The sequence below is a fragment of the Danio rerio genome, chromosome 24, assembly GCF_052040795.2.
Source record: "Danio rerio strain M-AB ecotype USA chromosome 24, GRCz13ab, whole genome shotgun sequence".
Taxonomy (NCBI): Eukaryota; Metazoa; Chordata; class Actinopteri; order Cypriniformes; family Danionidae; genus Danio; species Danio rerio.
The window spans coordinates 34,457,526-34,468,956 of NC_141044.1; the positions used below are offsets into that span (position 1 = coordinate 34,457,526).

At 38.8% G+C, this 11,431-nt stretch overlaps 2 long non-coding RNA genes across 4 annotated transcripts in view; one reads left to right on the forward strand and one right to left on the reverse strand.

Moving 5' to 3' along the window:
• LOC147838080 (uncharacterized) overlaps positions 1 to 11,431 on the forward strand; it is a 982,747-nt gene that overhangs the window by 69,970 nt on the left and 901,346 nt on the right. The gene's annotated exons all lie outside the window — the stretch shown is intronic.
• Positions 1,884 to 6,043, reverse strand: LOC147831113 (uncharacterized). Of its 3 annotated transcripts, none has more exons than XR_015525225.1 (4): positions 5,572 to 6,043; positions 4,421 to 5,237; positions 4,076 to 4,344; positions 1,884 to 3,861 (listed from the first exon to the last, which is right to left on the reverse strand). It is a non-coding gene; the product is annotated as an uncharacterized LOC147831113 (long non-coding RNA). The 3 variants fall into 3 exon arrangements; XR_015525226.1 differs by having other exon boundaries at positions 5,498 to 5,743; XR_015945709.1 differs by having other exon boundaries at positions 4,421 to 5,275; positions 5,345 to 5,743.

Below are 11,431 nucleotides of genomic sequence, written 5' to 3' on the forward strand. Positions count from 1 at the left end.
CAAAAAATGTTCAGCTGGGAGCCCGTGAGGAAAACCAGAGGGATCGCATTGGTGCCGTGACCCGGGTGGGACAGGTGTTTAGGAGGGTGAGTGTTATGGAGGCCTGCTAATAGTTGCAATACCTCACTTCCCAGGCCTCAAGAGGACTGAGGTGAGTAAAGCCAGAGGGGTTCTGCAATGAATACACTGACTTAAAGAGACTATAATGTAAGATAAAAGTGTTTTTATCCAGTTTTTAATATATCAGCTCAAAACTATATACGATCATATATACCAGGGGTGCCCAAACTCGTTCATGAAGGGCAAAGTTTACTTCCAACCCCATTCAGACACACCTGGACTAGCTCTTACTAGTCTTTCTAGAAACATCCATGCAGGTGTGTTGAGGCAAGTTGGAGCTAAAATCTGTAGGACACTGGTGCTCCATGACCCACGTTTGTGATCTTATTTCAACCATTCTGAATTAAAGTTCCTTTTAATTAATTAAGATATTATTTTTTAAATAACCTAAACCAACAAGTTGTTCTCAATGATAATGGGAAAGTCTATTTAGAAAGTAAACAGTGTCAATTTTGATTTCAAACACTATTAATATCTGTTATTTATATGACATAACTGAAGCCCTGTGACATGTTTGTGTGGTTTCCACTGTGTGGCCTCTGTTGATTGTTATTCAGGCCTGTTGCTGTTTTGTGCCTGTAAATAGAACAAACTATTTGACTAATTGGCTGTTAAAGAGAGGAAGTCTTACCTTCTATTTTACAGCCTGACTAAATACGAGAGGGTTCACATCATGCTGGAGAAATGTGGCCTGCATTGTCCAGAAGCTGATGTCATAAACTCGTGTCACAGTTTACAGGTAGTCCAGAAACGCTCTCGCCTTGCTGTAAATGTAGCTTTGTCTACCTGCTTGTCAACACATTTGTGCAAAAGATAACATATGGATCTTAACTCAGATCCAGCTGTTTTAGATTATCGGGAGGTACTATAACAGAAACTCCTTTTAATTAATAAAGAACAACTTTGGAATTCCGACATATGGTGCGATTTTTCTCCTCCCTCTCAGAGCTGAATATCTGGGGAATAAATGGAGATGGCTCGAGGCCACTGGTTTGGATTTGTAAGGGGGGGAATCAACGCTGATCTCCTCGTTCTGAAATTTGTAGAGTCTGAGTGGCTGGGGAATGTGAGCGTTCGGCTAAAAACAATATCCACAGGCATGCGAGGAAGTCTCAGATGTCACAGACACATGGTTACCGCTTGTATCCAAAGAAATTTAAACTGGGAGAGCTACTATAAAGCATCTGTGGTTCTCATTACAGCTCCATATTTCACCTCCAATAATAAGCGTAATAATGTGTAATATACAGTACTGTGCAAACGATTTAGGCTAGTATTAAATGTTTTACTGATGATATAATGGATGTATGCGACTTATTACCACAAAACCAGTGTACATTTTTTGTCAGTTATTTAAGAAGTGAGATTTATACAGGGTGAAAATATATATATTTCAGTTGATGTATGGCTTGTTAGGAGTTAGGTTAGGATTTGAATTATTTTGGTTTAAGACACAACAATTTAGGAGAAAGGTTGTTTGTCCTGGTTTGAGTTGCATTTCTAGCAGTGTTGTTAGCAATATTGTTTGAATTGACTGAATTGTGAATGTTGAAAAGTACAGGTACAGTAGGTTTTGAACCGTCATGCTATTCCTTCTGGAAAGGACTTCAGTGGTAATAGTTTTCATTTTCAGCATGATGCTGATCCACTAATTGCAGTGAAATCCTATTTGAAGAAAGAAAACAGCTGATTAAACACAGACAGTCATGAAACGGCCACCAGAGTCCAGACCTGAATATTATAGAGGTGTATGAGATCACCTGGATAGAAAAAAAAAATGATGAACACTCTAAACCTAAAATACACAGTCATGAAATGACCTAAATATTACAGACCTAAATATTACAGAGGCTGTATGAGATCACTTGGACAGAAAATGGAAGATATAACATTCTAAACCTATAGACAGTCTAAGATAACACTTGAAACCCAATGATGACAGTCATGAAATGGCCTCCACAGAGTCCAGACCTGAATATTATAGAGGCTGCATGAGATCACCTGGACAGAAAATGAAAGATATAACACTAAACCTAAAGACAGTCTAAAGATAACACTCTAAACCTAATGGAAACGGTCATGAAATGGCCTTCACAGAGTCCATACCTGAATATTATAGAGGCTGCATGAGATCACCTGGAAAAAAAAAAGAAAGATATAACACTCTAAACCTAAAGAAGACAGTCATGAAATGGCCACCAGAGTCCAGAACTGAATATTGTAGAGGTGTATGAAATCACCAAGATGGAAAAAAAAGATTAACACCCTAAACCTAAAGACAGACTAAAGATAACACTCTAAACCTAATGGAAACAGTCATGAAATGGCCTTCACTGAGTCCAGACCTGAATATTATAGAGGCTGTATGAGATCACCTGGAAAAAAAAAAATGAAAGATATAACACTCTAAACCTAAAGAAGAACTCTGGAAAGTGCGAAAAGAAGCCTGATAATACATTAGAACAAAACAGTCTCCAGGGAAGCCACATTAAACAGATGTTTTTGGTACATATTTCCTATATGTTCTGTTTGTTTTTAATAAAGGGACTGATTGATTAAATATTGTGCAGGTATTAGGTTAAAAAGCTGTTAGGGTGTTCTGTACTTTTGCACAGTACTGTACATTTGGTTTGGATAAATAAAAAAACCCAGAGTGAAGCACATGCAAGGCATTTTAATGGAATTCTACAACAAACACCAGCAAGATCTTTAGAGGAAATGCCAGAATTGAACTAAGAAAGATTCAAATTGGGTTTGGAGTGTAATACAAACCAAGTATATTCACCCACATATTCTCAGCCATCCTTCATCAAGCCTGTTTTCTCTAGCGAAGAATGAATTCCATGCTGATCAGCAGTCACAATTCCTCCGAGCGTGTGTGTGTCTGAGGATCAGTATATCTTTGTTCTCCCCCCTCTGTTCATTCCTGGCCGGTTGCAGTGAGGCTCAGCCGCAGGAACTGGGGTGATCAGCTAATGAACTCCAGGCTGTTTCCACTACTTTTTTTTATTCTTTATTGTTCTTGGGTCCACCACGTCATGCTCCTTCTCAGCTGACCACGTTAAGAATATTCATTTCGAGGACATGATATCAGCTGCTGTTTCTGCATAATGTTCTGCTAATCTTGTATCTTTTGCATCAGTTTTCATGAGTAGATCTTTTTTTTTTTCATTTTTTATTCATTTATTTTTACAAAAAAGCAGTCAGGCAATGATATGCTGTCAAAGCAATCCTCTTTACACTGTTCTGTGGAAATGGCACAAAAAATAAAAAACTGTATTTTGCATGTCAGGCCAGTGAGAAAACACTAAGCATCTGAACAGCATAACTTATAGTCCACCGTTGTTGTTTTGGTTGCCAAGTACTCTTAACTGTGAGTCTTGCAATGTGCTACAATGTAGGGCTGCACAATAACTGAAAAAATGATAATCACGATTATTTTGCTCAAAATGTTAATCACAATTAAACGACGATTATACAACACGCTGCATTTTTCACAACGCAAACAAACTAATAAAACACACATTTTTTACAATGCTAACAAATTAATAAAATGCGCCACATTTTTCACAATGATAATAAATAAAGCGCACTGTATTTTTCACAACGCAAAAAAACTAATGAAACGTGCTGCATTTTCTCACAACGCAAACAAATGAAGAAAACGCGCTGCATTTTTCACAACACAAATGAATACAACTGGCTGTATTTTTTACAACGCAAACAAATCAATAAAACACGCTGTATGTTTCACAACGCAAACAAATCAATAAAACACGCTGCATTTGTCACAACACAAACAAATAAAAAAATGCGCTGCATTTTTCAAAATGAAAATGAATAAAGCGCACTGTATTTTTCACAACGCAAAAAAACAAATGAAACGTGCTGCATTTTCTCACAACGCAAACAAATGAAGAAAACGCGCTGCATTTTTCACAACACAAATTAATACAACTGGCTGTATTTTTTACAACGCAAACAAATCAATAAAACACGCTGTATTTTTCACAACGCAAACAAATCAATAAAACACGCTGCATTTGTCACAACACAAACAAATAAAAAAATGCGCTGCATTTTTCAAAATGAAAATGAATAAAGCGCACTGTATTTTTCACAACGCAAAAAAACAAATGAAACGTGCTGCATTTTCTCACAACGCAAACAAATGAATAAAACGAGCTGGATTTTCTCACAACGCAAACAAATTAATAAAACGCGCTGCATTTTTCACAACGTAAACAAATGAATAAACGCGCTGCATTTTTCACAATGTAAACAATTTAATAAAATGTGCTGCATTTTTCACAACACAAGTTAATACAACGGGCTGTATTTTTCACAACGCAAACAAATCAATAAAACGTGCCAAATTTTTCACAAGGGCAATGAATAAAGCGCACTGTATTTTTCAGAACGCAAAAAAACGAATAAAATGCGATGCATTTTCTCACAACGCAAACAAATTAATAAAACGCGCTGCATTTTTCACAAAGCAAACAAAACAATAAAACACGCTGTATGTTTCACAACGCAAACAAATCAATAAAACACGCTGCATTTGTCACAACACAAACAAATTAAAAAATGAGCCGCATTTTTCAAAATGGAAATGAATAAAGCGCACTGTATTTTTCACAACGCAAAAAAACAAATGAAACGTGCTGCATTTTCTCACAACGCAAACAAATAAATAAAACGCGCTGGATTTTCTCACAAAGCAAACAAATGAATAAAACGCGCTGCATTTTTCACAACGTAAACAAATGAATAAAACGCGCTGCATTTTTCACAACGCAAACAAATCAATAAAACGCGCTGCATTTTTCACAACGTAAACAATTTAATAAAATGTGCTGCATTTTTCACAACACAAATTAATACAACGGGCTGTATTTTTCACAACGCAAACAAATCAATAAAACGTGCCAAATTTTTCACAATGGCAATGAATAAAGCGCACTGTATTTTTCAGAACGGAAAACAAACTAATAAAATGCGATGCATTTTCTCACAACGCAAACAAATTAATAAAGCGCGCTGCATTTTTCACAAAGCAAACTAAATAATTAAACACGCTGTATTTTTCACAACGCAAACAAATCAATAAAACACTGCAAATTTTTCACAACGCAAACAAATTAGTAACGCGCTGCATTTTTCTCAAACAATTTAACAATTTAATGAAATGTTCTGCATTTTTCAAAACACAAATTAATACAACGGGCTGTATTTTTCACAACGCAAACAATTTAATAAAACAAGCTGCATTTTTCACAATGCAAATAAAAACAACGCGCTGCATTTTTCACAACGCAAACATATCAATAAAACGCACCAAATTATTCACAGCGCAAACAAAACAATAAAACACGCTGCATTTTTCAAAACACAAACAAATCAATAAAACACGCTGCATTTGTCACAACGCAAATGAATACAATGCACTGTATTTTTCACAACACAAACAAAACAATAAAACGCACCACATTTTTCTAACGCAAACAAAGCTGCATTTTTCACAATGCAAACAAATTAATAAAATGCTGCATTTTTCACAACGCAAACAAACCAATAAAACGCTGCATTTTTCACAACGCAAACAAATTAATAAAACGCGCTGCATTTTAAACAATGGAAATGAATATAGCGCACTGTATTTTTCACAAAGCAAAAAAACTAATGAAACACACCGCATTTTTCACAAAGCAAACAAATCAATAGAACATGCATTTTTTTAAAACGGAAATGAATAAAGCGCACTGTATTTTTCACCATGCAAAAAAACTAATGACAATGCAAACAAATCAATAAAACACACCGCATTTTTCACAACGCAAACAAATCAATAAAACACGGCACATTTTTCACAAAGCAAACTAATTTTAAAAAACGCACCGCATTTTTCACAACGCAAACATTTTACAAATATGTATGGGTGTTTCCCAGTACTGGGTTGCGGCTGGAAGGGCATTTGCTGCCTAAAACACATACCGGATAAGTTGATGGTTCATTCCGCTGTGGTGACCCCCAGTAAATAAGGAACTAAGCCGAAGGAAAATGAATGAATGAATGAATGAATATTTCGCACAACAAAAATGACTTATGACAGCCATAATCATGTTTCATAAAAGTCTTCACTTTTCAAACTGCATATTAAAATCATTATTTTGTGTCTGTAGCACAAACTGCAACAACAGATTACAACCTGAAGTTAAATACATAGTGTAGGAGCAATAATAACAGTGAAGCTTGCCTCAGCAAACACCACTAACTATCACACGACACTCTCTGAAGCTTTGGCACAGAGATTATTGCATAAAGTTTGGGCCCGGGCCCCTCGAGAACCACCGGGGTGGCACTGTTAGCAGCGTGACGCAGCATACAAAGGCTGCAGCACCGGTTCAGTTCCCGTCTGCCTTTTAAAGGGGGGGTTTTTATGGTTGCTGCGGTAACAGTTTTTTTTTTGGACCTTCTCTGTAATTGAGTCTTGCTTTTTTGTCCTGGATTCCACAGCCAGCACAATGTGCCGATTATGCCAGAGAAACACAGTCAGGAGGGGCAGGCAGGGGGGATACAGAACTTGAGTGAATGCCATTGCTTTCTCATGAAGCCGATTGGTTGTTCGGTCACTGTCCTGTATGCAGGATATACTTTTATATGGTCCTCCCCTCATGTGGACCCACTTACTTACACAATAAGAGTTCAAGCAAGTACACAGACGTCCAGATTTAGCGCCAGCACGTTACTTTAATTAGTCAACTCTCAGTTCTTCATGCTTTTCTGAATCTCTTTTTGGCTCCAAATCACTATGGAAACCGAATAATGTTTTTTCCATGTGGCATCAGGTTACATATCTCAGAATGACCCAGAATGCAACGCTAACATGTTATTTGCTGCGCATATAAATCCTCTTCTGATCTCGATTCAAGCCCGCAGCCTCAGCCCAAACTGCTCCAATACTTCTGGAATGTTCCATCCGCCGAGCTCCATCGCACCATTTCACCATTCTGTTGTGTTTCGGTTGACGTTGCGGTCCGTGAGAATGGAGAAAGGTCACGGCATGGGAAGCGTAATTGAATTCAGTGGTGTGCTGCTCATTCCAGATCCCTTCGTGGATGTCCGCTGAACTCTGTAAGGTCATCAAGTGCAATTATACCGCGCTCGCACTTAACAGTAGTCAAGTGAATCAAAATGACCCTACATGTCAGCCAAGAATGGGTGATGTTCAATAGTTTTAGGTCAACTTTGATTAAAGGTTTTGATCCACTTGAGGTGTTGACTACTGTAGTTTCAGATCTCTTGGCTCATTGTACTACAAATTTAGTGCACACCTAGGTAGGAAGGCAGTACACATACTTATTCAATTCAATGGTGCTAATCATTCGTTTTAATCAAACTATACATGCAAAACCAGCTAGCAAAATTAATGTGGTTCAAATCTGGCCCACACCAGACACTTACATCCGTCCTACATATCGCATGAAATGATGGCACTTGGACGGTCCGCTCCTGTTTGCCAGATCTGGGCCACCATTAAGCCATAGCAATTTCACATATCAGCCAGAATTCAACCAAATGAACCAGAACTGACCCTATTCTGGGCCACAGTTTGCTTTTATTCTGGCCCAGATCCGGCCCACAGCAGACACTTACATCTGGACCACATTCTAAATGGAATGATGCCTATAGTGTGGTCTACTCCTGTTTGTCAGATCTGGGCCACAAATAAGCCAAAGCAATACCACGTATTTGCCAGAATTCAACCAAATGAATCAGAACTGACCCTATTCTGGGCCACGGTTTGCTTTTATTCTGGCCCAGATCAGGCCTATTATGTCTAATAATGGATTAAACATTGGTAAACATCAGTGAATTTTATTATTTCATCACAGGTTGTGCCTTACTTCATTTTGTTTATTGTAATGAACAAACTTTTCAAGCAAAGTTCTTAAAAGTTATAGCGGCCCAAAAGAATATTTATATTAAGAGGTTTAAGGCTATGAGCCTAACTAAAGCAAACACTTTTCTCCATGTTGGTAGTCTATGTGGCCCACATATGTTTTGAGATAACTGGGCCACATTTGCCATTTCTCGTCTGGGCCGCTTTAGGCTCACAGCCACATTAGCCAAAGCTAACTGTGCCAAATATTTGCCAAAAGTGGCCCAAATTTGTTTTAGGATAACTAGGCCACATTTGCCATATCTTCTCTGGGTCACTATAGGCTCAAATCCACATTAGCCATAGCTTACTGTGCCGAAGATTCGCCAAAAGTGGCCCACATATGTTTTAAGATAACTGGGCCACATTTGCCGTATCTTCTCTAAGCCACAATAGGCTAACGGCTGCATTAGCCAGAGTTTACTGTGCCGGATATTTACCAAAAGTGGCCCACATATGTCTTAAGATAACTGGGCCACATTTGCATCTACACTTTAGGTTTAAACCCAGATTGCCCTTAAATGACTATGCCACTATTTTGCCAACTGTGGCCCACATTTGTCCTCTGTCATTTGGGCCAAATTTACCATTTTCCACAGGGGCCACATTAGGCTCACATCCAGATTACATTTTGCCATAAGTGCCAAATCTTTGCTATAAATGGCCTATATATGAATTGGAATATTTGGCCTCCCTTTTGGCCATTGTACAGGTGGGCCACTTCAGGCTCACATTAATTTTGTCCGAGCCGAAGGAATACCACCAGTGCCGCATAACTGCCTAAAGCAGCCCACATTTGTATGCTACCTGGGAATAGGACCATACACTTAATTGAAGGATGCAAAGAAGTTAAACATCAGTTTTTTTATGTCTAAAAACATTTAGAATGCAGCTTCTGCTGAAGAAAACAACCTCATTGGCAAACCATGACATCTCATTCTCCACTTTTCACTGGAATTTGGGTTCAATCTTTGTCCAGCCTGATAACAAACATATTGTTTTCCCCTGGATTCAAATAAATAAAACTTGCTTTCATTACTGAAGTGAACTCTGGACAGCAATGGGGATCGATTGCAGCTGCCTTTTCCATTGAGATTCTCTGCATTTTCCTGTCATCTTGTTTATTTGTCTTTTTTAGGTGATCAGCCTCATTAGCGGACTTGAATGAATTCGTGACACTACAAATCACAGATTTGGAATAACCATAGCTTCTCTTTGGCCTCTATCTAGACCAGAGGTCCGCAACCACCAGGTTGAGGTACCAATTCATGGATAAATTGGTATCAGGCTGCACAAGAAATCAATAACTATTTCAGTTTTATTAATTATCCAAATCTATCATTTATTTTTGAAAAATTTATTTAGAAAAATGACTATTCTCTCACATCTCTGTCACTTGAGCGCCAAAATTTAACCCACAATTTACCAGCATGAACCACGCCACACTTTGAGGTAGACTTTATCTTAGGGATGTAGAGATATAGGGTTAAAGGGGACGGTACGAGAACAGTGAGCTGAAGGGTAAGTGATAAAGAGTGAACAGGAAGGTAGGTTGATCGGGTATCCTACGATGATGCCCAGAGACTCAGAGTAGGGGTACCATCTCTGTAATACTTTTTGTAGAGTGATTAAACCCCCCCCCCCGATTCAAGGTAGGAGTGAAAAGAGGGTTATAAGATTGTGAATGGGAAGCGAGGAAATAGAGGAAGGGAGGTTGGGATCGAAAGAACGAGAAGAAAAGTGCTAGAGGGCTGGTCTGTCTTAAACTAAGGTTTAGCAAGTAGATGATTGGTTAAGGAGACAAAGTGAGGCGTGGTTCCACCGCCGAACCTTTTTAACACCTTAACTCCATGCATTAAAATGAGTTAGAAAAAGGTGTGTTTGGAAAGTTTCTTTGCTAAGAGGAAAAGGCCCAGTGAAGAACTCGCAAACTGCCAAGGAATGGATCTGCAACCCTTTTGTCAACAAATCAGGTGAATCCAGCATGTCTGTGCAATAAGATCAACTGCTGGAGATCACAAATGATGCCGGATTTTTAAGGGCTGTTCCCATATCACGTCTTTTCTAGAGTTCGCCCAAGTTCATTATTTCCAATGGAGGAGCGCAGCATGACACGCTTGCGCCTTTCAGATGCACCTACGGTTGTTTGAATAAATGCCCTCAACGCTATGTGAGTGACAAGAACTGACCAATCAGCTTCATATTTTGTAAAGAAAAGACAAATTTCGGTAGACTAATGATCTCAGACAAACACAGAAGACCAATTTTCTCCACAAATAAAGCTTGTATCAGAGTGACAGCAGTGTTTTGTCAGCTTGTCATCCTCTGAGAAAATGGCTAATGGTCACCTAGCAACCTACGAACCCTTCAACCCACCGGTCCGCAGTAAAACTGTCAAGCGCTGACAGGTCAGTGGTGTAATAAAAATTGGGGACCACTGATTTAGACAACTTGCTGTGAGAGACTTTCATTCACTTTAGAATGGCTTACCATCTTGCAAATGATTGAAAATTTTGCTTGCTAATTAATTGTGGTTTGCCAAAAAAATAAGCAATTGACCACCAAATTAACACCAATAACTGAGAGGTGTCAGACACTGCCTTCCATTGGGAAGGGCTCATCCCTGTGCTCTAATCCCTTTCAAAGGGTTTACCCTCCAGAGTGACAGCTTTGCACATTAGGGCATAGGGATTAGGGTACAGTGTGCAACACCAATCAACTTCCCTGTGCAAAGGATCATGGTTGCCCAAAGCGTTCATTAATTGTTCCCTTCAAAACCCTTAATTCCAAAGGCCCTTGGAATGGTACTTTTACATGACTGTTTTCACTGCAAAGTGTCCTTCAGATGGCAGTATATCTCATTTGGAAAGCATTGTCAGTATGCATCTTTAAAACAGAAAATTCAAGAAATACACTTAAAAACAACTCATTCACTCCTGACAGCGACCTCAGAAATTAGGAGATTGTAGGTCGTTCTCTAATTTAATCTCCATAGTAAGTGCTTTTCAGGAATTCTTTTAAAAACTCAAATCTGTAGGATGAATAGGACACATGAAGCGTGAATTGCTGCATGAACACACTGACTTGCTCTACTTTAGATTCTGGCTTTCACCACTTTGTGCGGTTAAATAACTGTTTCCAGAAACTCTGGGCTTTCTACCCATCGAGCAGCTTCCAAACGCCTCTGAGGGTAGCCTCAAAAACACAAGATTTACGGTTGCGCTGTGATACTTGGGCAGAGTCTGTGCACATCAGAGGCCCGGTGCCACTTCAATTCACCCTCATGAAAGATACAGGAGCAAAGAACCAAACAACAAAATTGCGACATTGCCGAAAACACACCTCAGCTTTACTGGGCAACTACAA